A 24,277-nucleotide genomic window follows, 5' to 3' on the forward strand; every position below is an offset into this window, starting at 1 on the left:
CTCACTGTACTTTGATGACTGTGACTTGTGGAAACAAATGCATACCAGACATAAACATCTTCTATTCGACTCTTTGATCACCAGTGTGATTCACAGACTTTGCTAATCACTGTCTGAATGGCAGCTTTAGCCAGTCACTGAAGTTGTGTGTAAGTCAGTTTCCCATCTTTAATGGTAGAGGAATAAACTATGTTGATTACTAACACCTTCTGTTATTTGTTCTATCTCCATTCACAGATAGAACACTGACCATATGGTATGACTCAGTAGGAGCATGTAGCATACTGAATGCTTCTGACATAGTGAGCATTAGCCCCATGAACTGTTGGATCTAACCAAAACTTTAATGACTTATAATGACAGTGAGTGGCCTTCCAAACATATAGGTTTGGGCTGTGGTTCAAAACATTCTCTTTTCAGTGACAAAGTGTATCTCTTCTTTCGCTGAGAGCATTGGGGGCAAGTTCTATTATTTTCACTCCACATATTTAGATGTGGATAGCTCCAAACCTGTACCCCTGACATTTCTAGTATGACAAAAATGAGCATTTACATCATCCAACTGAAGCACAGAATTGCTTAAAAAGAATGAGACATAAATAACTTATCACTGTTTGCTATTCCAAATGAATATGTTACAGCTTTGTAATGATTCCTGAAGAGGTTGAACAATGGTACAAAACATTCAGTAACTCACTGGTAATACAATGCAATACCCTAGAAAGGTCCCAACATCACTCATAGTTTTGTAGTAGGGAACTGAGTTATGGATTACACCTTCTCGGGAAGACATTGCTTCTTGTCAGTGCTAAGAGATCTAACTGTTAATGTAGTGTTAGTTAACTGCTGAAATACCTATGGTAAGGTCCTACATTTATTTCAGTATTATCGGGTGTAACAAGTCTCACATAGTACCACAAACTGAAAGCTACCTAAAATATTATGAAGTGACTAGCTGAGAAATCAAAAGCTCAATATTGGAATATACACTGCAGAAATGGAAAATGTTAAATCATTTTAACATCAAATTGATACTCTGGTATTTCCATGACTATGAGGCATACTGATTAAAATGTCATCTTAATGTGAGCTTATTTCAGTACACAATAAAGCCAATCCTACAGATGAAGAATGGTGTACATGCATGACAGTTATTTGGTGGGTCCAACATCACTGCAATTTTTCAAGTGGAGATCACAAGACAGCATGTCCAGAGGTCGTGCACTTATACCTTATCCCTATATTTTCAACTTTGCGAAAGGTCAAATCACTAGTATGAAGGAGTGGCAACATCATATTGACAGATGGCATAAGCAGTTGGTTGTAGTGCAATGGCTGCAGAATGAGTGGTTACGAGATGGACTCAGGATAGAGAGTGGGAAGGAAAGTAGCCATTGGTCCTTCCATTCACCATGAGAAGCTTGTAGGATTGTTTGCCTGGCTTGAATGAATAGACAGATGACAACAGCTGAAATATAAGCACTGGCATTGGGCTCTTTAGTTGCCATATGTTGTTTACACCACATCACGTACAACAGACTTGACTGGTGTTGTGTGTTGGTGTGGTGTTCAGCAATGAGTTTCATCTCTGATTGTAGTGGTCAGATATTCATCAATGTGTCCATAGATGACCCAGTGAAAGGTCACTAGAAGCAGCGATTCTTGAGACCCACACCTCTAGAACACCTGGAATCATGTGAGGAGAGCTATTGGAAATGGCACCAGGGCTTGTTTGGCTATTGTTGAAGACAGGCTGAATTATCACCAGTATGTGGCAAGAATGGTCAAACCTGTTATCATATGTTTCAGGATCAGGTACCAAATGGCATAAAAATGCCTTCAGAAGTATACAGATACCTGACTGGCTTGCTCTGCCCGCTGAATTTCCACCCATAGAGCATGGCTGTGCTGTGATGGGACAATGCATACTTTCATACCAGCATCCAGCCAGCAATCTTCATGAACTAGTGCAGCATGTGTTTCAGACATAGCAAGAAATTCCTCAAGATGACATTTGGATGCCACAATGAATACAAGACTGTATACATGCCTGTGGGGGCCACATCTCATATTGATGTTGATGGTGGACATCAGTTTTTCATGGAATGAGAGTTTAATGATACAATACCTGTTACATGATGAAGTCTGGTATTCCGGCCTGGCAAGTTTGAAGGCCAGCCAGAAGGTATGGATCCTATGCCAGCCAATAGACAGCACTACTATATCTGCAGGCTCTGGTGTCACTGCTGCAAGCACTGTCTAGGGGACATGCCCACCTTGCAGGCTTATCACCAACTGCAGCCACACCCTTTAAAAGCCTACAATGGAATGGCTCTGTAGTCAGTCATGATATCACTGTGTTCTTGTATTGCTCTTGCTACAAATCATTGTTTTGGTTCTGGATTCACTATGTCTTAGGTCTTCCATCTCAGTTTACTCTCCGGACTTGTTATTCTGTCATTATGCCTCTGTTGTCTGTCCTTCTCTCATTGCACCCTCTTGTTTACTCTTCGCAACTGACTGCTGGTGCCCTCGGCCAGATGGGCAGTTTGTGCTGGCTCTCAAGTTGTTCCCGGTCTTGTCAGATTCTGATCACTATATGACCATCTCCATAACGTATGTTATAAGCGGCAATCAAAAAGTTTCCATGTGAATGTTGCACAGTCCAGAATCGGTATACCAATCAGACAAAATCATCATGAACATTGAGGCAGTCATCCCACTGATGAAGATACCTGTTTGATAAAACACTGTGTCCTGCTATGTGAAGTAGTCCATAACTGCCTGCTGCACATCCTCGTCTCACTGGAGTCAGCAATCTTCAAAGACTTTTTTTAAGGGACTGAAGTCATATAATCACATGGGTATCATTCCCCAGTGATGGAGACACCAGGAAATCAATAAGCAATGGGCCCCAGTGTTCAGACAACCTTTCCAGCAGACAACTGGCTCTTGAACATCTTGGGACAAGGGTGCTATGAATGACACCACCGCCCCATACAAATTATTCATTCTCCGATGAATGTCAACCAGTATTTGTGCTTCGGCAGGCAAGAAAAGAATAACAGCACATTAGTCCTGTTTGCACACATCTGGAATAACGTCACCATAGTTCACTTTTTTGCACTGGAATAATGTCACCATAATTCACTTTTTTGCACCTACTGCACGCACATCATAAAGATACAAAAGCCACACTAAATCCTTGCTTACATGTTGGTGCTTATGTACTTGCACAAACTGCACATACACTCCCGAAATGCCCTCAAATGGAAACTATTTTATTACCCCTTATAATTATAGGACTGGTGCTTCATCATGTATAACTTTTCTTGTTCGCTTTTGGTGACTTGCTGTTGACACTCTCAGCCAGTCGGTCTTTTTATGGTGGTTCTCAAGTCATTCCCAGTCTCATTAGATTACAGTCACTGTATGAACATCCCCATAACATTTAATAAATATTGGAATGGTGCTTCACTGCACAAAACTTTCCATTTCTGTCAGTGAAAAAGCAGACTGACAGCAATTGTAGTGGTCTATTTATTGCCATATAGAACTCAATAATAGTTAGTAAGTTCTTTACAGATTCCAAATGTGAAATAAACTGTATAAAGGTATGTATCAAAGGTGATTCAAACATAGTAACCAGATGCTTTTTATGGACCACCTGCTTCAGGCAGAATGATTCAGAAAAAATTTCAAGGATATCACTGATAAGTTTTCTGGCTTTTCTGTTCAAAAAATTCTGGAACTTTGACCACAAAATCTTTCTGTACTTATCTTTGATTTATTGTGCATGGTCTCCTTTGAAATACTCTAGAATATTATAGTGTAACAGGAAATGCTGCAAAATGGTTCAAATCTTATATATCTGGCAGGAAACAAAGGGTGTTATTAGGAAAGAGACATGTATCAAGCTATCAGGCATCATCCAACTGGGAACTAATTACATGTGGGGTTCCACAAGGTTCCATTTTGGGGCCCTTACTTTTTCTTGTTTATATCAATGATCTTTCATCAGTAACATTACCAGATGCCAAGTTTGTTTTGTTGCCGATGATACAAACATTGCAATAAATAGCAAATCAAGTGTAGTCTTAGAAAGATCAGCCAATAAAATATTTGTGGACATTAATCACTGGTTCCTAGCCAATTCTTTGTCACTAAACTATGAAAAAACACACTACATGCAGTTCAGAACTTGTAATGGGTGTCCCAAGAGTATATGTCTAACATACGATGACAAGAAGATAGAAGAAGTGGACAGTGTTAAATTCTTGGGATTACAGCTTGATAATAAATTCAACTGGGAGGAGCACACCACAGAACTGCTGAAGCGTCTTAACAAATCTCTGTTTGCAATGCAAGTTTTATCAGACATAGGGGATATAAAAATGAAAAAGCTGGCATACTATGCTTACTTTCATTCCATAATGTCATATGGGATTATTTTTTGGGGTAATTCATCAAGCCAAGCTAAAGTTTTCCGGGCACAAAAACGTGCAATAAGAGTTATATGTGGTGTGAACTCAAGAACATCCTGCAGAAGCCTGTTTAGGGAACTAGGGATACTAACTACTGCTTCCCAATATATTTATTGCCAGCAGCCATAAAAAGTTTAACAACCAATGAAATTCAGTTTAAGAGAAGCCTAAAGGATTTATTGGTGGCCAACTCCTTCTACTCCATTGATGAATTTCTTAGTAAAACCAACTGATTTGTATATAAGTACAACATAACTTCTGCACAATTTCAGTGCAGTAATGCGTTCATTGAAAAATTGTGTGTCTGTGTGTGTGTGTGTGTGTGTGTGTGTGTGTGTGTGTGTGTGTGTGTAAGTATAATCTAACTTCTGCACCATTTCAGTGCAGTAATGTGTTCATTGTAAATAAGTATTACAGTAGTTGTATTACATGTTTATTACCTTATAAATAAATAAAAACCTTTTTTATTTTAAATTCAGTGCATTAGTATTTGTAAAATTACTCTTAGTGTTCATTAAAAAATGACGATCATTCCACTTGGGACCTGTGGAATGGTACATTAGCTTATTTGTTTTAGTTGTAAATATTTGTCATGTATTGTTGTTTTTCTGACATGTTCCACATCCTGGAGGACCTCCTCACTACGGATCAATTGGAATGAAAGTAAATCTAATCTAAAAAAAAAACTCTCATCCACTGTTGATACATTGCTCCCAACACTGTTTCCACTTCCGGAAGCAGTCTTGGTACGCCCCTATCATTACAAATCTTCATCCTTTCAGTGAGAGTTTCAACTTTGGAAATAAAAAAAGTCTGCAGGTCTCCAGAGTATGGAGGATGAGGCAGCACAATGATTTTGTTTTTATGTTTAATAGTCATGCACCAAAAGGGATGAATGTACAGGTGTATTATCGTGATGCAAAAACCATAAATTGTCTCGCCACATCTCAGGCCACTTCCTTCTCACATTTTCTCGCAGGCATCGCCGGCCTGGCAGTACCATTGACTAACAGTTTGTCCCTATAGCATGAATTCTTGATGAACTAATGCTTCAAAGTCAAAGAAAACTATCAGCATGGCTGTGGCATTTGATCTGAACTGACTTTTTTTTTACCTTTCCTGACCCATTGTGAAGACTTTACCTTGGTCAATGTCATAACCATAGACCCACATCTCATCACCAGTTAAGACTCTGTTAAGGAACATCCTGTTCTCATTTGCACAATACAAAACCTCTTCAAAGATTGCGAGGCAAAGTTCTTTCTTGTTCTAACTCATGAACTGTGGGACGAACTTGGCAGCAACACAATGCACTCCAAGATGCTGTGTCAGGATTTCCTGATATGATCCAACTCAAATGTTATATTCTTTTGCAATCTCTCAGTCAGTCAGTCTTTGATTGGCATGCACAATTTTGTTTAAGTTCCTGACGTGAGCGTCGTTGATAGACATCATACGGCATCCTGAACAAGGGTCGTCTTTAATTTCCATCTCGCCATTTTATAACCATGTGAACCATTCATAACACCAACTACAGCTGACGCACTCATCAATGTAGGCTTCCCGCTTCATTTGGTGTGTCTCTGTAAGGGTTTTCTTGAGTTTCATATAAAAGTTAATGCAGTCACGTTGCTCCTCTAACTCTGCCACTTCGAAATTCACAAACCGTGCAACACAACATTCTGCTCAATACAGCACTGAACAATAACTAACAGACATACAACAATGAAGCTTCTGGCAGTTACACATTAAACACAGGCATGGGGAGACATGCCAACCACATTTTGTTCCAACACACCACTGGTGCGAAATTACGAATGTTCCAGAATATTTTGAACAGACCTCATGATAGGAAGACTATTCAGAATGGGAGAGTCAAGTAATTAAAAATGGTTCCAGGGGCAGGGATTCATGTAAGATTGTCTGAATGTCTTCTCTAAAAATTACTTCATGCAGTTAGAGAACCAACTCATAAGAGCAGTGTTTCAGATTTCCTAGTAACTGACAGACATGAACTTCTCAAATCAGTTAACATAAAGGAGGGAATCAGTGACCGCAGTTATAGCATCAGTGACTACAGGAGTTAAAAAGAATGCTAAAATGGTAGAAAAAATATATTTGTATAGCAAATTTGACAGGAACAAATTGCAGGCTGTCTGAGCAGACAACATAAAATATTCATTGCTGTTGATGAAGATGTGGAACATTAACTGGCAAAATTCATATGTACTTTACAATGTGCTTTAGACATGTAAAAACTGCACAAAGTTGCAAAGAATGGGGAAAAACCCACTGTAGTTCAACTGCCATATCAGAAAGTTTCTACTTGAGCAAAGAGAGCTTTATCACAGATTTAAATGAGGTCAGTACCTTGTTGATAAAAAACAAAAGAAGAATAATGTCAAAATTAACATCAGAAATCAATGCAAGAAACATTTAATGAACTTGAAAGTAAAATTTTGCTGACCAATCAGACAAAAAATTTAAAAATTTTGGTCTTACATAAAGGCAATAAAAAGATAAATTTCATCTCTTCAGTGACTCAGTGACCACACTAGCATAATAAAACAGTAAATGGCAGAAAGAAGGCTGATACACTGAATTCCAACTGTTTAATGTGGTAGGACTTAGACAATTCCTTCAATCATCATACTATGCCACAATACAAGTAAACCAAGATTGATAGTGAAGTTAATGAATAAATAATACAAAACTGACTACAATTGCTAAACAGATGAAGGACACCTGGATCTGATGAGAAACTTGAATGATTCTATACAGATCATGTGAAAAGACTTACTTCCCTTACAGTCACTGTTTCTCATGGGTCACTGGAACAATTAAGGGTAGCAAGCTATTGCAAACAGTGCAGGCCATTTCCAGCATAAACATAATTATAGGCCTATATTGTTGACATCAATCTGCTTATGGAATTGTGAAGTGTGTTCCATGCTCACATATTATGACCTCTTTGGATAACAAAAATCTTCCTTATAGAGATCAGCATGGTTTCTATAAACAGAGATCTTTTGAACTCAGCACATTCTATTTTTCAATGAGATATGGAGCACTGTAAACAAAGATGCCCAGGTTGAGGCCACATTTTCAAGTACAGTAACTGAAAAAACACAAGATAACAAGTATTGAACCACAGTTATGACTGGGTTTAGGACTTCAAACAATGTAGTCAGATTCCCAAATGCAAGCATACCAGATGATAGTTGACCAGGTCTACCACTGGATCACAAGAAACTGATCTCATAAGGACTCATATTATGCAATATAAATCACAAGAAACACTAAGTACAAATTTTTTTTGGTCCAACTGTATAATAAGTTAATATGAAGTCAAAACATAGAAAAATTAATCAAGAGCTTGGTTGGGCATATTTTGCACTTAGAAATACCTACAGTTGTGTTGACTTGAATAATAGTTGCTTGTTAATTTTGCTCATGTTCACTTTCTGTTGTTTTATGATATTATTTTTGGGGGCTAAAGTACATACAGACTGCAGTCATTCTGTAAAAGCAAGCAATAATAACATGATGTAAACTAAATTCCTGGACATCTTGCAGATGATCTTAAAAGCAACGGTTGTTTATGTTTTGACATACAGTGAGCTACAATGTATATTACCACATTGACAAGTTTTGTGGCTTATATAGCATATCTGGTTGTAATGCAAGACTTATGCACATGGATGATTTGATGATGGACGGGCCATCCAAAACTGGTCATCAATGAACAAACAAACTTCCCATGCAAATTAAGATGGTTCCTATAACAATTATTGTAACTAACACTGTCAATGGTTCACTGTTGTTTCAAATACCATATGTGGCTCATTTGTTAGAGTGACTGGTTGACAATTAGTCAAAATTTGAGGGTCTTTTCCCAATTTTTGGATAGGAATCGTAACAGCCTTCTGCTACTGGGAGGGAAACTCCCCGCCAAATACAACTGAAAAACCAGAGGATGTGCTTTATGTTGTCACTAAGGTGTGTAAGCATTTTTATTGGGTCCTCAGGCTGTATCTCAACAATCTACTAAAGCACATTGGAACTCTCATTCAGTACATGGATTCTGTATGATTCAAGTCCTTGTTCATGGAAGGATCAACAGTTCCATTCCATCTGATGTTTCCATGTCAGGAATTTACGATGGTAATTACTGCGAGCGTACACTTCAGCAAAGTGTGCTGTGACTGTGGGATCAGAACAGATGTTGCCATTGAGGTAGATGCCAGGACCTAATGTTGATGTTGGATGCCCACAAATATAGTGGAGTTTTGTCCATACTTGAGATGATGGGGTGTGTGCCCTCATACACGGTAAATACTGTTCCCAACACTTTTGCTTTCTCTTTTTTTTTTTTAAACCATGCCTTCACTTGGAAGTCCCTTGATTACTGTTAAATGTTCTATAGAATGATGATATTTGTGTTGTTGAAGCTCCCTCAATACTCTCTGATGGCTGTAGTATGGTTTTCAGACCACAAGGCACAGGTATCAGGATGGGGCTCAAGAATAGGGTACATTGCTTCCAGAGTGAATATAATTGAGTCAATAGTATCTTGCACCAGCCCTTTGATGTCCACTTTTTGATTGGCTTCAATAGTTGCTTTGTAGGTGAAAGCCAGTTGGCTTTCTGAAGCAATCACCAAGTTGCATATTTCATTGGTTGGTGGTTTGAGAAAGATACAGTGAGAGGAAAGTGGTCAATGTCACAGAGGTCGCCACGGACCTACCACTGAATCAAGGGTGAGATGCTCGGGCTGCAAAGTATAATACTTACGGCTGAGTAAGTTACATGGTCTGTACTAAAATGTATTGCAGCTCCAGTGTTAAATAAGTACACTTGCAATTCTGAAATTAACTGCTCTATTATTTAGCCCCAGCTAGATTTGTTGCTGTTGCCCCTCAGAAGATTGTGAGCACTGAAGTCCCCCAGTAGGAGGAAAGGTGGAGGCAGCTGTTCCACTAACTCCGTCCGCACATCATTTGGTATAGATCTGTTTGGGGGTAGATAGATATTATATACTGTTATCCTAATTGATTTATGGACACAAGCAGCCACAGCTTCTAATGCAGTGTTTAATGTCATTTATTCACTGAAGGTGTAAAAACATATGAATCTGCAGACTCCCCCAAACACACTATCGGTGTTAATGCAATTTTTACACTAGGATGTTTGGTTTATAATTAGAGAGTTGGATTTCTCAGACCCGCATCTCCTGAATGCCACACCAACTGCAGAGTAAGTAGCCATTAAAGGAGTTTGGCCAGGTGGCAATGGTAGCTGCTACTGTTCCATTGAAGAAACAGACTGGGATCTGAGAAAGCAACAAAGGGGTAACAGGAGTACAAATTACGTTGCTGTTGAGTCATGCTCCATCTGAATATGTGATTCTTCACCAATTTGGGGGGAAGGGGGGGGGGAGGAGGAGGGGAGGGGTTGGATTGATCGGAGTAGCAGAATTTGATTTAATTCTAATTTTTCCTTGTCTCTTTGAGGTTTTGGTGTTTACGAGCATTCTCTTCCATAACCCACAGACTTTGATTCTTTCAGCCACTGGTTCATGGTAGACTGCTGGTCCATCCTGGGAGGGGGACACATTGCCAGGTGCCCTATTCTCTTGTAATGCTGACAGAAGATGAGGCATCTTTGGCTGCACCAATAGGATAGTTACCACTGGTGCTGTGGGTTTGGGGCTCAAGGGAGCTGATGTGTTCTACTCTGACTGAAAAACAGGGATTCACATGTGGCTAGGGCCAGTAGTTGCTATATGAGACTTTCTAACCATCCTAGGTGTGGTTTTTGAAACAATGTGTGTAAAGTTCAAATGGCTCTGAGCACTATGGGACTTAACATTTGTGGTCTTCAGTCCCCTAGAACTTAGAACTACTTAAACCTAACTAACCTAAGGACATCACACACATCCATGCCCGAGGCAGGATTCGAACCTGCGACCATAGAGGTCACGCAGTTCCAGACTGAAGCGCCTGGAACCGCACGGCCACAACAGCCGGCCGTGCAAAGTTCGACATCATATCGACTGGGTGGAGTCACTCATAGTTTTTCTTAGCATCCTGATAATAGTGATGGTCAAGTTTATTATACGAAGTGTGACTGGAAAGCTTTAAGAATGGATCCACTACTGCTTAGTGGTTTGGTAGGCAGGTACACAGAGGGTGGGGAGTGAGTCATTGCCTTGTCCTTGAATGCTCTCTGAGAAGAAACTGCATTTCCTTTACTCAGTTCATTGTAGCAGCTGGTTGAGTGCGGGTCTGTTAGGGCTTGTTGCCGGATTCTGCCTGCGTGAAAATGGACGTAAAAATGGAGCAACGAGTTTGCGTGAAATTTTGTTTTCAAACTGGGAAATCAGCTTCTGAGACTATTAAAAACAACTTTTGAAGATAATTGTATGAACTAGTCAAATGTTTTTGTCTGGTTCAACAGATTTAAAAATGGCTCGTGAATCATGTGAAGATGAACAATGGTCCGGCAGTCCTTCCACCTCGAACATGAATGAAAATGTTGTGAAAGTTTGCGACTTAGTGTGCTCTGATTGTAGACTTACAATTAGGGAGATGGCTGATGAACTTAATTTAAGTTTCTATGCAGTTCAGTCAATTTTAACTGAAGATATGAACATGTGTTGAGTGTCTGGAAAATTCATTCCAAAAGTGTTGTCGAGTGACCAGAGACAATACCGACTTGAAGTGTGTCAAGAACTGATTAATCAGACTAAAAATGACCCAGATTTGTCAAATAGGGTAACTACAGGTGACGAATCATGGGTATATGGATATGATCCTGAAACCAAAGTGCAGTCTTCACAGTAGAAGACTCCAGGTTCACCCCCAACCAAAAAAAGCAAGGCAAAGTCGGTCAAAGGTGAAGACAATGCTGGTGATTTTTTTCGATTCTAACTGTATTGTGCATCATGAATTTACCCCTGGAGGACAGAAAATTAACCAGGGATACTAAACAAGTGTCCTTGAGTGTTTGTGGTAAAAAATGCAGAAGAAAAGGCCTGCATTGTGGAAAGACAGGAGTTGGGTGCTACACCATGACAATGCTCCAGCTCATTTTGCCTTCTCCATTGTTGAATTTTTGACAAAATTCAAAATTCCTGTGCTTCCACAACCGTCATATTGCCCTGATTTGGCCCCCGTGGACTTCTACCTGTTTCCTAAACTGAAATTTTCACTGAAAGGGAAGCAATTTGACTCAATTGAAGACATTAAGGCAAATACAGAGTGTGTCCTTAACATACTCCAGGAAAAAAAAATTCCAGGAATGTTTCCAAAAGTGGAAACACTGTTGGAGTCGGTGTGTTCAGTCAGAAGGGGGGCTTACCTGGATTTTCTTCTCCTCTTGAAAACTGAAGATGTTGGTAAATGGGGGGAAGTGGGGTGGTTGGCGATCTGGGCCGTTTACACATGTATGTGGTTGTTATCATGGACTGCTCTCATATGTTGTCCATTGCATATCCCACAAGCAGCCTAACTACACTCCTGGAAATTGAAATAAGAACACCGTGAATTCATTGTCCCAGGAAGGGGAAACTTTATTGACACATTCCTGGGGTCAGATACATCACATGATCACACTGACAGAACCACAGGCACATAGACACAGGCAACAGAGCATGCACAATGTCGGCACTAGTACAGTGTATATCCACCTTTCGCAGCAATGCAGGCTGCTATTCTCCCATGGAGACGATCGTAGAGATGCTGGATGTAGTCCTGTGGAACGGCTTGCCATGCCATTTCCACCTGGCGCCTCAGTTGGACCAGCGTTCGTGCTGGACGTGCAGACCGCGTGAGACGACGCTTCATCCAGTCCCAAACATGCTCAATGGGGGACAGATCCGGAGATCTTGCTGGCCAGGGCAGTTGACTTACACCTTCTAGAGCACGTTGGCTGGCACGGGATACATGCGGACGTGCATTGTCCTGTTGGAACAGCAAGTTCCCTTGCCAGTCTAGGAATGGTAGAACGATGGGTTCGATGACGGTTTGGATGTACTGTGCACTATTCAGTGTCCCCTCGACGATCACCAGTGGTGTACGGCCAGTGTAGGAGATCGCTCCCCACCGGGTGTTGGCCCTGTATGCCTCGGTCGTATGCAGTCCTGATTGTGGAGCTCACCTGCACGGCGCCAAACACGCATACGACCATCATTGGCACCAAGGCAGAAGCGACTCTCATCGCTGAAGACGACACGTCTCCATTCGTCCCTCCATTCACGCCTGTCGCGACACCACTGGAGGCGGGCTGCACGATGTTGGGGCGTGAGCGGAAGACGGCCTAACGGTGTGCGGGACCGTAGCCCAGCTTCATGGAGACGGTTGCGAATGGTCCTCGCCGATACCCCAGGAGCAACAGTGTCCCTAATTTGCTGGGAAGTGGCGGTGCGGTCCCCTACGGCACTGCGTAGGATCCTACGGTCTCGGCGTGCATCCGTGCGTCGCTGCGGTCCGGTCCCAGGTTGACGGGCACGTGCACCTTCCGCCGACCACTGGCGACAACATCGATGTACTGTGGAGACCTCACGCCCCACGTGTTGAGCAATTCAGCGGTACGTCCACCCGGCCTCCCGCATGCCCACTATACGCCCTCGCTCAAAGTCCGTCAACTGCACATACGGTTCACGTCCACGCTGTCGCGGCATGCTACCAGTGTTAAAGACTGCGATGGAGCTCTGTATGCCACGGCAAACTGGCTGACACTGACGGCGGCGGTGCACAAATGCTGTGCAGCTAGCGCCATTCGACGGCCAACACCGCGGTTCCTGGTGTGTCCGCTGTGCCGTGCGTGTGATCATTGCTTGTACAGCCCTCTCGCAGTGTCCGGAGCAAGTATGGTGGATCTGACACACCGGTGTCAATGTGTTCTTTTTTCCATTTCCAGGAGTGTAGTACAGTAAGAGGACATTGTCCACTCCTCTGGCACCTAAAACATCTCATAGGAGGAGGGAACCAGGATTTGACATCACACCTAAAAACAATGACCTTAGTTTTATCAGATAAAACATTTCCATCACAGATAAGGATGAAAGCTCCTGTGTCCACCCTATTATCCTTAGGTCCTCTCAGAATGCATTGAACAAAATGTACTCCACATCACTCTAGATTGCATGCAGTTCTTCATCTGTTTGAAGCATTAGGTGACACCTTAATCCTGTTGAGTTTGTCATGAGGAGAGATGGTACCTGGTATATCCTTGAGCTTGTCACAAACTTGAAGGGTACATTTTGATCAACATGGATTCATTTTGCATTTTCCCTATAGCAGCAACTCTCTGAACCCATCATGAATATTTCTAATGAAAAACAGTGGCTTTGTTATTACATAAGATTCTTCACCACTTCTGGAGCACACTAACAACTGAGCATGCTATTCACCTCCATTTCTCCTTGCCTGACTCTCATCCCATGGTGTGACCAAACAAGGAAATGCCGTGGTTGTAAGTCTCTATATTAAAGTCTTGTTTTCTCCCTGAAGTGATAGCCATATTGGCACAACCACTGGTATGGGTGAGTTTGATCCATTTCACTGTAGATCGTCTGCCCTGATGTCACTCACTACAATCAGGGGCTCATCCCAGGGGCACACCCTACCACTGCAAAGGCTACCTGGCATATTAGCTGTTGCTCTGAGTCCTGTGCCCCAAACTAGATAGGCTCCTACTCCTCAGCATACATGGGAAGGTTACAGCTCAGGCAGGTGATCCCTGCACTGTCAGGGCACTACATCTGTGATGGTACATGACAACCTTCCCTTGGTGGACTGGCTATCTAGCTGGATTTTCGGTGTGAAAATAAACACTCTCTAATAATAGATGTAGAAAATCAAGGTGCATGGTGGATAGGTTATGCACCACATTAGTGTCCTTCCCCAAATGGTTCACAGATCTGTGAAATATAGAAAACCGGAGGTCAACCCTAAATGAAGACCATTAGTAATTACACCAAAGAGGTTGAGGGAAAGGTTGCAAAATGAGCTAAAACTGACAAGTGTTCTAATAATAGCTGAGGCATCAACGAAAAGTATGGCTACGTATAATGCTCCTTTTAGTTGCCTCCTATGACAGGCAATGAATTGCCACATGTATATTCTAGCCTCCCAGCACTGGAGGAGGAGGGAGCAAAGACTTTAAACAAACTTCGATCTGACATAATGCAAGAAACTGGGAATCCCTATACTTTCAAAAGAAAATTAAAAAAAAATACTGCATTAGCCAGTCCTTTCAGAAATTATCTGAGCACACAGAATCAACAACTTATGATTTCTTTAGCTGCATGGCAAGAAGCAATATTTCCTGTAAAAGATATATTACACTAAAAGTGTTACAAAGTAGTTTTTTAATGACCCTGAGGAAGTACAAACATTGACTTGAAGTAACAGCTTTCCTGCTGATTTTAGTTTGTTAAATTTACCCTCTGTTACTGATAGTAGTACACAGCATTGCATGACAGTGTAATATCAATATGCTGTACAAAATTTGTTCATAACAGCTGTTCTAATTGTCACTGTATGACCTGACATGCTCCACATCGCTGGATGTTCTCCTTCATTATGGAATATAAAGTACATGATGTATGAATGGCTTAATCACTCGATAATGAGTTTCCATCTCCTGAAGCGCATGTGATTAAAGAGGTACAAAGATCATATTTATGTACTGAGAGAACACTCTGTGCTAATAGTACTGTCCCCACATCCATGATCATTGATACCCACTGACACCTTAGTGCTAAATATTCTTGTGTAAAAAGAAACTGAAGTTTCATTGTATGACCACTGTTATATGACAGCAGTTGTCTCAAAAGTGGTCCTGAAGAGGAAGGCTGCTGAAAGCTTTTCTGGCTAATCTGGCACCTGGTGAGAAGAAAACAGTCAGTTTATTTGTAAAGGAGGATGTAGTACCAGCATACCGAGGTGATATGAGAAATCTGCTTGATAATCGCCAGCCGGGGTGGCCGAGCGGTTCTAGGCGCTACAGTCTGGAGCCGCGCGACCGCTACGGTCACAGGTTCGAATCCTGCCTCGGGCATGGATGTGTGTGATGTCCTTAGGTTAGTTAGGTTTAATTAGTTCTAAGTTCTAGGGGACTGATGACCTCAGCTGTTAAGTCCCATAATGCCCAGAGCCATTTGAACCATTTTTGCTTGATAATCAGAGTTGTTGTTGTTGTTGTTGTTGTTGTGGTCTTCAGTCCTGAGACTGGTTTGATGCAGCTCTCCATGCTACTCTATCCTGTGCAAGCTTCTTCATCTCCCAGTACCTACTGCAACCTACATCCTTCTAAATCTGCTTAGTGTATTCATCTCTTGGTCTCCCTCTACGATTTTTACCCTCCACGCTGCCCTCCAATACTAAATTGGTGATCTCTTGATGCCTCAGAACATGTCCTACCAACCGATCCCTTCTTCTGGTCAAGTTGTGCCACAAACTTCTCTTCTCCCCAATACTATTCAATACCTCCTCATTAGTTATGTGATCTACCCATCTAATCTTCAGCATTCTTCTGTAGCACCACATTTCGAAAGCTTCTATTCTCTTCCTGTCCGAACTATTTATCGTCCATGTTTCACTTCCATACAAGGCCACACTCCATACAAATACTTTCATAAATGACTTCCTGACACTTAAATCTATACTCGATGTTAACAAATTTCTCTTCTTCAGAAATGCTTTCCTTGCCATTGCCAGTCTACATTTTATATCCTCTCTACTTCGACCATCATCAGTTATTTTGCTCCCCAAATACCAAAACTCCTTTATTACTTTAAGTGTCTCATTTCCTAATCTAATTCCCTCAGCATCACCCGACTTAATTCGACTACATTCCATTATCCTTGTTTTGCTTTTGTTGATGTTCATTTTATATCCTCCTTTCAAGACGCTATCCATTCCATTCAACTGCTCTTACAAGTCCTTAGCTGTCTCTGACAGAATTACAATGTCATTGGCGAACCTCAAAGTTATTATTTCTTCTCCATAGATTTTAATACCTACTCCAAATTTTTCTTTTGTTTCCTTCACTGCTTGCTCAATATACAGATTGAATAACATCGGGGAGAGGCTAAAACCCTGTCTTACTCCCTTCCCAACAACTGCTTCCCTTTCATGTCCCTCGACTCTTATAACTGCCATCTGGTTTCTGTACAAATTATAAATAGCCTTTCGCTCCCTGTATTTTACCCCTGCCACCTTTAGAGTTTGAAAGAGAGTATTCCAGTCAACATTGTCAAAAGCTTTCTCTAAGTCTACAAATGCTAGAAACGCATGTTTGCCTTTCCTTAATCTTTCTTCTAAGATAAGTCGTAAGGTAAGTATTGTCTCACGTGTTCCAGTATTTCTACGGAATCCAAACTGATCTTCCCCGAGGTCGGCTTCTACTAGTTTTTCCATTCGTATGTAAAGAATTCGTGTTAGTATTTTGCAGCTGTGGGTTATTAAACTGATTGTTCGGTAATTTTCACATCTGTCAACACCTGCTTTCTTTGGGATTGGAATTATTACATTCTTCTTGAAGTCTGAGGGTATTTCGCCTGTTTCATACATCTTGCTCACCAGATAGTAGAGTTTTGTCAGGACTGGCTCTCCCAAGGCCATCAGTAGTTCCAATGGAATGTTGTCTACTCCTGGGGCCTTGTTTCGACTCAGGTCTTTCAGTGCTCTGTCAAACTCTTCACGCAGTATCGTATCTCCCATTTCATCTTCATCTACATCCTCTTCCATTTCCATAATATTGTCCTCAAGTACATCGCCCTTGTATAGACCTTCTATATACTCCTTACACCTTTCTGCTTTCCCTTCTTTGCTTAGAACTGGGTTTCCATCTGAGCTCTTGATGTTCATACAAGTGGTTCTCTTATCTCCAAAGGTCTCTTTAATTTTCCTGTAGGCAGTATCTATCTTACCCCTAGTGAGATAAGCCTCTACATCCTTACATTTGTCCTCTAGCCATCCCTGCTTAGCCATTTTGCACTTCCTGTTGATCTCATTTTTGAGACGTTTGTATTCCTTTTTGCCTGCTTCATTTACTGCATTTTTATATTTTCTCCTTTCATCAATTAAATTCAATATTTCTTCTGTTACCCAAGGATTTCTTCTAGCCCTCGTCTTTTTACCTACTTGATCCTCTGCTGCCTTCACTACTTCATTCCTCAAAGCTACCCATTCTTCTTCTACTGTATTTCTTTCCCCCACTCCTGTCAATTGTTCCCTTTTGCTCTCCCTGAAACTCTGTACAACCTCTGGTTCTTTCAGTTTATCCAGGTCCCATCTCCTTAAATTCCCACCTTTTTGCAGTTTCTTCAGTTTTAATCTACAGGTCATAACCAATAGATTGTGGTCAGAGTCCACATCTGCCCCTGGAAATGTCTTACAATTTAAAACCTGGTTCCTAAATCTCTGTCTTACCATTATATAATCTATCTGATACCTTTTAGTATCTCCAGGGTTCTTCCATGTATACAACCTTCTTTTATGATTCTTAAACCAAGTGTTAGCTATGATTAAGTTGTGCTCTGTGTAAAATTCTACCAGGCGGCTTCCTCTTTCATTTCTTAGCCCCAATCCATATTCACCTACTACGTTTCCTTCTCTCCCTTTTCCTACTACCGAATTCCAGTCACCCATGACTACTAAATTTTCGTCACCCTTCACTATATGAATAATTTCTTTTATTTCATCATACATTTCTTCAATTTCTTCGTCATCTGCAGAGCTAGTTGGCATATAAACTTGTACTACTGTAGTAGGTGTGGGCTTCATATCTATCTTGGCCACAACAATGCGTTCACTATGCTGTTTGTAGTAGCTTACCTGCATTCCTATTTTCCTATTCATTATCAAACCTACTCCTGCATTACCCCTATTTGATTTTGTGTTTATAACCCTGTAGGCACCTGACCAGAAGTCTTGTTCCTCCTGCCACCAAACTTTACTAATTCCTACTATATCTAACTTTAACCTATCCATTTCCCTTTTTAAATTTTCTAACCTACCTGCCCGATTAAGTGATCTGACATTCCACGCTCCGATCCGTAGTACGCCAGTTTTCTTTCTCCTGATAATGACATCCTCTTGAGTAGTCCCCGCCCGGAGATCCGAATGGGGGACTATTTTACCTCCGGAATATTTCACGCAAGAGGACGCCATCATCATTTAATCATACAGTAAAGCTGCATGCCCTCGGGAAAAATTACAGCCGTAGTTTCCCCTTGCTTTCAGCCGTTCGCAGTACCAGCACAGCAAGGCCGTTTTGGTTTTTGTTACAAGGCCTGATCAGTCAATCATCCAGACTGTTACCCTTGCAACTACTGAAAAGGCTGCTGCCCCTCTTCAGGAACCACACATTTGTCTGGCCTCTCAACAGATACCCCTCCGTTGTGGTTGCACCTACGGTACAGCTATCTGTATCGCTGAGGCACACAAGCCTCCCCACCAACGGCAAGGTCCATGGTTCATAATCAGAGTGGTGGTCTAATTTTGAAAGGTGGAATGAGTGATGAGACTTATTGTGTACTCGTACAGTGAATTAGCAAGAATTCATGATTTGTTTCCAGATTTTTACTTTTTCAAAGATTTCAATGTGTTAGCTTTCAGTTGATTACTTCTAAATAATTTACAATTTTTTTTTTTTAATCTCCATCAATTTCAGACTTTCTTTCCCAAGTATAGCTCAATCTTCTCATATTTTTCATTCATCAGATCTCTCCAGCTGATGCTTTTGCAATCACCTCTGTATTGTTTTCTTAGTTCTACACCTGTATCTATATGGCTACTCAGCAAATCACACTGAAGTGCCTGATAGAGGGTTCTTTGAACCTCTGCACTAATTCGCTATTATTCCACTCTTGAACAGTGCATGGAAAAAACCGACATCTACATATTTCTAAGCAGGCTCTGATTGCCCTTATTTTATTATGATGATCATTTCTCTCTGTGTAGGTTGGCATCAACAAAATATTTTCACATTTTGAGGACAAATTTGGTGATTCAAATTTTGTGACAAGATACCACCGCAACAAGAAATATCGTGTTTTTTATATTATGTCCACCCCAAATTCTGTATTATTTCAATGATACTCTCGCTCGTATTTCTGGATAATACAAAAGGTGTTGCCCTCCTTTGTACATTCTCGATGTGCTCCGTTAATCCTATCTGGTAAGGATCACCACACCATACAGTAGTACTCAAAAAGTGGATAGACAAGCACAGTGTAGGCAGTCTCTTTAGTAGACCTGTTAAATCTTCTAAGTGTTCGACCAACACTTTACCTTCGCCAAAACATTTTCTACGTGTTCTTTCCAAATTAAGATGTTCGTAATTGTAATCCATAGGTATTTAGTTGAATTTACGGCCTTTAGATTTGATTGGTATATCATGTAACCCAGCTTTAACAAATTTGTTTTAGTACTCATATGAATGACCTGGCACTTTCCATTATTTAGGGTCAACAGCCAATTTTTGCACTATACAGATATCTTATCTCAACCATTTTGCAATTGATTTTGATCTTCTGATGACTTTAGGCTTACTTACTTACATATACTTAATAAAATGTATGTACTTACCTCCATTATCAAAATCACAACTGCTTGATACCTCAGAAGATGTACTATCAATAGAGCCCTTCTTTTATTCAAGCTGCACCATAAAATTTTTCTCTTCCCAGTTCGATCCGGAACATTTTCTTTAGTTATATGAGCTACGCATCCAATCTTCAGCATTCTTCTGTTGTACCACATTTCACAAGATTCTATTTTCTTCTTGTCTGAGCTGTATATTGGCCATCTTTCACTTCTGTGCACGGTTACCTTCCGGATAAATACATTCAGAAAAGACATTCTAACATTCAAATTTCTTTTTAATGTTAACACTTTCTGTTTTCTCAGATATGCTATTCTTGGATTAACTGAAGCCGTAAATACTTCTTCAGCAACTCACACCCAAGTTGTTCCCTTTCAACCTAACCTTACAATTTTGTATTCATATTCATTGTCTTTGCAAAATCAGAACCAAATCGTTACCTTTCAACCTAACCTATACCTCAGAATATGCTATAGATCAGTCTATGTTCCAAAAAATAATGTAGTTGGACATACTATAGCTAGTCTTTCTTTCTCTTCCTAAAGGAAGCAATATCTGTTTTATTCAAGTTTTGTTTTGTTTATGGTCAACTGAGAATGACACTACTTTTTTATTGGGGTGAACCCCTGTCTCCATTACAGTTGGGTCTCTCTCGTCCTGCGATCAGAGTAACCTGTCATTCCTTCATCACCTCTGCCAGTTGTGAAAACCATGTAGTGTGTCACCTTCATATGTGCCCATTAGCAGTACTACTCAATATGCTTTATGACGACAATTGCTGGTCAGCAACTCTGCCTCAGATTTATTAATAATGCAGTTACGCACCTAGAAATACATTTTCCAAATCATCAAGTCAAAACCCCTCTGACAACAAATGCATAAAGTTATTCAGAGTCAGCTGTTTGCAAAGTAAATTTAGGATTTGTGTTTGTGGCAAATTATTCCTGGATTCTTTTTACTGCTTGCTTAGGAATATTTTTTTAGAAATTCCTGCAGAGCAAAATGAATTTCTTTTACAAAGAAACTGAAATATTTTCCACATTAAACAAGCTTATAAATATAATTCATGTCTAAAGAAGGCTAGCACTGTACCAGCATCAAAATTATGAGGCCTAACTTGAATACTACACCCAGAATGGATACAAATGGCAAACAGGAAAATCAGAAAACAAGCAACTGGTTATGTAGGCAGTCACATAAATGGATTAGGTTGACAGATCAAGTAGAAAGGATCTACAGATGAGACATCTTAGACAACATTTTATTGCTAGTTATGCATTTAACAGAGAATAAAATGTAAAGGGTGGGATGTTTCATGAAACCAGCACCTGAACAACACAGACATATAAGTACGCACAATGAGGGTAATGAAATTTCAGTCAGCTAATACTGCTCACTAAAACAATAAACTGAAAGCCACTACAAGAAATTTTAATTTAAATATTTGAGAAAGTTAATAATACTCTATCATTTCATTATACATAGAAACATAAAAATTACCAGAAAGGAGACACTCACTCTTACACAAATAATGACTGTATAGTACCGAGATATGTATGAATGAAGGTCCAGTTTCTAGTCATAGCATTGCACTTGGCAGTCCAGTTATCACATGAAAAAACACACGGACTTGCATGCAAACATTATTATGCTGGATTATTAACTGAACAATGGGCTTATTTTCAAATGGAAGAGTACATAAATTTTGTTCATAGGTTGTAACATAGATATTCTATATCATCCAATTGTTTATTTGCATTGCTGATCTAATAGTATGCTAAGAACACAAACAAGCAGTACCACAGTGCCAAATGTGTTACTCAGCAAACTAGAAGGCGCCTGCATGTCCTGTAAAGTATGTTAATCTGGCACAGGTGAATATTTAATCTGTTATATTTCTGTATGCATTATGTTTATTACTGGGGCAGGAAATGTTTCAGTCTAAAAGTGCCACTGTAAACATCTGCGACTGTAAAACATCTTACAAGAGAAAAAGTGTAAGAGCAGTAGTTATGAATGCATAATACACTGTAGTTGTTTCTTAGTATGTGGCCATTTGACTAATTGAAATGAAAAGTTTTACGGTGAGAAACCTATCAAAGACCTTTTGAGAACGATTCACACGGAAAATCTCTCTTTTCTGGAATGAAAAAAAATTGGTGACAGTAAATAAACATCGTGTGGCGAACTTGTTTAACACGACAAATAAAAAAACACGCCTCGTCACATGTATTTTATTTTTATCTCCTTTCTCCAAAGTAGTTGCAATAAGCTGAAACAATAACAAAATTGCAAATATTCTGGGAAGACTGCGTTACGTCGTTCTGTAGAAGTCGGGCAATCAATTTCTGCGGATTCGTCGTTGGCGTTATGGCTAAATAGTCGAGTTCGTGGATCTAATAGAAAATGTTTTGTCGCGCATTAACTTTATTTCAAATCTGTAGTGACTTAGACAGCTTACTACGTCATTTCTAAGTACAACTTAGAGTAGAAGTGCAAAACAAGTGTGCCCTATTCATTTCGTAAACAAATGAGCACATAGCCACATACCGCACACGCCACTAACCCCGACGAATCGTGAGCAATTTACGACTCCGGTGGTGGGGGGCGGCTACGTAAGAGCCGAGCGAGGTAGACCTCATTCACTCTGTCGCATGGCAATAGTAGGAGGAACGTGAGCAACATGTCATGGTGCAAACGTCTATGAAAGGGTGACTATCATGTTATGAGGGACCATCTGTTGCACAAAAGTTCCGGTTAGCTTCAGCATTAAGGAAATGGCTTTAGTAATATTAAGATCCAAAGCGAAATCCCTAAGGCATATTGGTAACTAAAAACAGGGAAAGTGATGCTCAAGTATTTCAAGATACGTAATCATAAGCTTTAAAATTTCTTTCTTTCGTTAAACATATGAAAATGTACAGAAAAATGTTTAGAAGCCAGTATGTACAACTACGCGTCTTACTTCATACTAAAGATCAATTCACACTTGCCGTCACGTTATGTAAAAACATTCCATAATGCATTTGAAACAGCGGCATTCACACGGGTGGCCACACATCAACATCTATTCTCTGCAGACCACCGTGAAGTGCACGGCCAGTGTTAGGAAGTCACTGCACTACAATCCATTACAAAAATATCATACTACATCTGAAAATGCTTTATTTTTCAATTTCTGCCCACCTACTGCCATCTCAGCCAACACTGATAGAATGACTCACCTTATGTTCCACTGTTACAAGAAAATATTAAAACTATTTAACAAATAAAGTAAAAATAAACAGTGTCGCTGCTAGAACTGTTTGCACTTCTCTGCATGAGTCTATTCACTATCACTGACTTCAGTGTAATCGTCTGCTGTTGTTGGAAACTTTATTACCTTCATCTACATCCTTCGGTGGGTGAAGATGACCAGTGCTCATTCTTTCAATCGTAGGCTTGGTCGGCTTCTGTTACAACGTAGTGCAGCAGCCGCCGGATCATTTGACACACTGAGATGCCAGGAGAGTTCCATTAACTCTAGGCATAGACAGCCAGTTTCTCATCTTGGTTGTCATACTGAATCTCTTTTCCATTCATACACGGATTCAAATTAAAATTATTTTAAAAGTTCATACACAGCATTTTACAATGGAAAGCTAAACGTACCTCAAGCCAAAATCTATCAGGTCCAGATTCCGAGGAAACATCTGTCCGAATCACATTCAAGGGAAAAGAGCGCCATTCATCATCCACTTCTGCAGTTCATGTGGTTTAACTCGTGGTACAGGATCTGCCAGTGTTATTAAAACAGATGTAGCTTCTTTCTCTGTACGAGACATGGCTCTTATTGGAGATACTACAGATAATTGTAGTAGCAGAGGGTCATTAAATTTAAACCTCAGCTGAATTCCTTTACATCCACGATTGAAGAAGTTTCGGTATTTCTCCCTAAATTCCCTTAAAAGATGAAGCCTGGCGAAAACGTCCTTCGACTTCATTGCTTCCAGACGTTCTACACCTAAATACATCTTGTTAATGTCCAAAACATTTGTCTCATCTGCAGCCTCTACAGGTTCAACAATAATTGTATCCCGAGATTCTTTGTGAACATAATCCTGTTTCATGTAGGATAGCAAAATGTGACAAACTGCCTATTGGCTTCTGTCTCGGGTTCTTCGGCCGACGTTCAT

The 24,277-nt window shown here is 40.3% G+C and overlaps 1 protein-coding gene across 8 annotated transcripts in view; it reads right to left on the reverse strand.

The window, feature by feature from the left end:
• LOC126174885 (uncharacterized) overlaps positions 1 to 23,347 on the reverse strand; it is an 85,481-nt gene extending 62,134 nt beyond the window's left edge. The window contains exons 1-2 of one of the 8 annotated variants that reach the window (XM_049921302.1): positions 21,621 to 22,637; positions 20,087 to 20,329 (exon numbers count right to left, since the gene is read on the reverse strand). The gene's annotated coding sequence lies outside the window, so the exon portion shown is untranslated. The other 7 variants (XM_049921301.1, XM_049921308.1, XM_049921307.1 and 4 more) reach the window with 7 other exon arrangements.
• Between the last annotated feature and the right edge of the window lie 930 nt (positions 23,348 to 24,277).

Source organism: Schistocerca cancellata, chromosome 3, assembly GCF_023864275.1.
Source record: "Schistocerca cancellata isolate TAMUIC-IGC-003103 chromosome 3, iqSchCanc2.1, whole genome shotgun sequence".
NCBI lineage: Eukaryota > Metazoa > Arthropoda > Insecta > Orthoptera > Acrididae > Schistocerca > Schistocerca cancellata.